Below are 4,430 nucleotides of genomic sequence, written 5' to 3' on the forward strand. Positions count from 1 at the left end.
ATCTCAAGTGTCCTTGTTCCCTGTGGTTCTGTCATCTCGTTGTTGGAGTTGACTGTTTCGGGTGCCATCGGTTGTCTGAGTCCGTGACTCTGTCAGGCAGCCTTTCTGTAAAGTGCCAGATAGTAAGTATTCAGGCTCTGCAAGCCACGCAGGGTCTCTGATGCATTTTCTTCTTTGCCTTTTCCCCGACTCTTAGGAAATATATAAAGCATTCTTAGCTCAAAGGCCATACAAATTAAACCAGGTGTGGCCATCGTTGGCTTAACCCAGCATGTCGTTTAATACATAACCCAAAAGATTGTCCCTCGTAATTGAGATGCACATAGGTTTTGAAAACCTTCAATATAGTTCTAAGAGTATAGAAGGCCACAATAGACACAGACATTGTAGTGAAGGCCTGGGCAATGGGGGGGGAGGGGAGCGGTTATAGGGTGGAGAGAGTCATTGGGAGGGGGAAGGGGGGGACATTGTAATACTTTCAACAATAAAGATAAAATTTTTAAAAATGAACATAGAAGGCCACACATGTGTAGGGCTGTGTGTGTGCCCAGGGGAGACCTGAATTCCCTCAGCTTTCACCTCTCTCTCACTTCACAAGCAAGAAGTGATGACTAAGGCAGAGCTGTAACCTCCTTTTTGAGCATGAAGGCACCACACACACACACACACACACACACACACACACACACAGTCCCTGGGCAAAGACTAGGAGACTTACTTGTTCCAGACATTCAGGAACTCTCTATGCGATCAATTGACCACTAAGGTAACTGAGCAGAGACTTCGGTGGCCACGCATAACAAAGAATACAGGTTTTACAGAATTAGCTCAGGAGAGTCACTAAATAAAGAGCTACAACAATAAACTCTGGAGTGGGGGGAGTATCTGGTTTCCAAAGTTGGCCCATTATATCCTTAAAATCTTCCAATTTTCAACACAAATTATGGGATATGCAAAGAAAAAAGAAAGTCTGGCCCATAGAGGTAAAAGGCAGTCAATAGAAATGTCCCTGAGAAAGCCCAGGTATTGAACTTACAGAACTAAATGAGACAAGAATGGCATTGGAAAGTATAACCATACAAATAAAAAATTCATTACAGGTGTTCAAAAGCAGGTTTGAGCTGGAAAAAGAAGGAATCAGTGAATATGAGGTCAGTTGAGATTATTCAGGCTTCAGAACAAAAAAAAGAAGAAGGAAAATGAACAGCGCTCCAAAGATCTGTCCAGAGACACGCATGTATACCAACATATTCATATCATGGGCCCTAGAAAAGAAAGGGGAAGAAAACAGTGGAAAAAGTAGTGGCCGAAAACTTTTCACTTTGGTGAAAAACATCAAAATGCATGTGAGAAATTCAACAAGCTTCAAGTAGGATAGACTCAAAGAGATCCACATCAATACACATTATTCACTAAGAAAATAACTTTAATTATAGTAAAAAAAGAGGAACTAAAATGTTACACTAGAAAATAACTAACAAAAGTGAAGGCAGAAATGAAGGAATGAGGGTAGGTATAAGGCAAACAGAAAACATAGCAAAATGGCAGACATAATCCTACCTTATCAGAAGTTTCATTAAATGTAAATGGATTAAACACTTCAAACAAAAGGCACAGATGGCAAATTGGATTAAAAAAGAAACCAAAACTACCATGATCCACCTCTGCAATCTACTAAAGACACAAATAGGTGAGAGTAAAAGGATAAAAAAAGATATACTGTGTAAATAGTAATTCAAAGAGAGTTTGAGTGGCCATACAATATTAGCCAAAATAGGCTTTAAGAAACAAAGTTGTCACTATAGGCAAAGGACATTTTTTAATGATAAAGGGAGTGATTCATCAGGAAGATACAATCTATATCTATAAAAGGCTAATATGCTAAGTGTCCCTCCAACCATCCGACCAGTTGCTATGACATACACTGACCACCAGGGGGAAGACGCTCAATGCAGAAGTTGCCGTGATGCACACTAGCCATTTACAAAAAATGGCACCATGGACCTGGCACCAACAAACCAACAGTCAGCTTCCCCCACCCCAGACACAAGCCCCACCACCACCCCAGAGCGACACCCCACCAAATTACAGCCAATGCTGCCAAAACCCCATGGCGCAAAATGCAGCCCATAGCCCAGCCCAGCCCAGCCCAGCCCAGAAACGATCACTGTGGGTACAGGGTAATGATGTCATGTAGCAACGCCTGTCTTCCTCTCCCTTGTGACTAACCTCCTTGGAGTTTCTTCAGCACAGGAACACGACTTGCTTTATAGCCAGGTGCAAGTATTTTACACTTTAACCAAATGTCTGTGAAGCATTTTCCCCTGCCTCATCTCATTTGATCCTCACAGAAGTCCTGGAGTAGGAAATAGGAGACTCAGTAAAATCCTATTTTCTTTTCATTAGCTGGAAAATGGAGATTTAGAAAGTTTAGAAACTTGACCCGACTGAAAAGAAGTAAGAAATGGTGGACCTTGAAAATGACGTCAGGTTTTCTCACTGCACAGAATATAGTCAAACACTGCTGCAGTTTTACCCTTTGTTCTCCCTGCATGATCTACAATAATAATCTCTTCATGTTGATATTTACTACTGTGTTGCTGACAATTACCTGAAAGAGAAGTTGGGGTGCTTCACTGGGCTGGAAACAGTTTAGCTACATCAGAAAGCAGGTCTAAGTAAGCAAATTTATTCTATATCTATAAAAGGCTAAGTTGACTCGCACATGTGTGATAAATATAAAGCTCTTGCTGGTGCCAATTGCATGCGTGTGTTTCGATCTGTCATTGTCGATCATGAGTTTGGTTGACACTTCTATTATAAAGAAAGGGCGAATAGTGATATTTAAATATCTCTTCTAATTAATTTCCTTTCAATGAATCCATGCACCGGACCACTAGTTATAACATAATGCACCTAGCAACAGAGCCCAAAGACACAGAAAGCAAAAGCTGGCAGAACAGAAGAGAGAAATAGACAATTCAACAATATTAGTTGGAACTTCAATCCTCCATTTTCAAAAATGGATAAAACACCTAGTCAGAATATCAACAAGAAAATAGCAAACGCTATAAACAACTAGATCTGACAAATATCTATAGAACTCTCCACCTAACAATATACATTTTTCTCAAGTGCACATGGAACATTCCCTGGAATGAACCATATGCCAAACCACACACAAGCCTCAGTAAATTTAAAATGATCAAAATCATACTACACCTGTTATCTGACCACAATGGAATAAGTTAGAAATCATTAACAGAAATTTGGGAAAATCATAAATATTTGGAAAATAAAAATACAGCCCTAAAAAAAATCAATGGATCAAATAAATAAATCACTAGGGAAATTAGAAAGTACTTTGAGATAAATGAAAATGAAAACATACCAAAATTTATGGAATGCAGTTAAGCTCTGTCTAAAGGGAAATTTATATGTTTGAATGGCTACATTAAAAATCTCAAATCAATAGCCATTAGGTTTTTTTCCACCTTAAGAAACTTTCCACCTTAGAAAAGGAAGTGTAAATCCCCAAAAAGTAGAAGAAGAAAAAAAGATTAGAATGGAAATGAACGAAATTGAAAATAGAAAAACAATAGAGCAAATCAACATGACCAAAAGTTGGTGCTTTGAAACGATCTTCAAAATAGACAAAACTTTACCTAGACTGACCAAGAAAAAAAAAACATAGACAACTCAAATTACGAGGATTATAGAGGAATCCTATGAACAATTCTATGCCAACAAATTAGATAATTTATATGAAATGGGCACATTCCTAGACAGACACAAACTGGCGACACTGACACAGGCCTCTAGGGAGTATATATACATGCCAAAGCTTACCAACGGGTAGAATTTAAGAGTGTGTGACTTATTGCCTGTTGATTTTACCCAAGTACCAAATGCAGCTGTTCAACACACACGAAGTTGAGGCACCTGAAGGTGCTGCTGAGCCCCCATTCAGAGAAAGTGCTTCCTAGGACTCAGACTAAAGGATCTTAAGACTGGGGGGGCCCTTGGACGCTGCCATCCCCCACCTCCAGGACCCAGCCCACAGGAGGAGGGGAGCAGGCAGCGAGGCAGACCACTTCTTGAAATAGAGTGGAGCCTTCACAACTCAAATCGGTCAGAGAGCGATTTACTCCCTCGAAGCCTCAGCAACAGCAACGATCCGAAAGCGGTCACGGGAAGTAAGGGAACTTTTGAAGATTGCTCTCCTCGGGCCCTGGAGCGAAGGAGAACCCGAGGACAAAGCTGAGTTGGGCAGGGCGCATTCCGGCTCGGTACAGTTTCAGGCCGGCCCGTTCACGCCAGGGTTTCTTTTCCAAGTCGACCCTATAAAACGACGGACCGAGACCCGGTGGAAGTAGAGGAGCTGCATTTCCTAGCGGACCGTGGGCGCTGCGCCTTTTTCCGGCACTGCA

This window comes from Myotis nattereri (genome assembly GCF_964212035.1).
Source record: "Myotis nattereri genome assembly, chromosome: 10".
Taxonomy (NCBI): domain Eukaryota; kingdom Metazoa; phylum Chordata; class Mammalia; order Chiroptera; family Vespertilionidae; genus Myotis; species Myotis nattereri.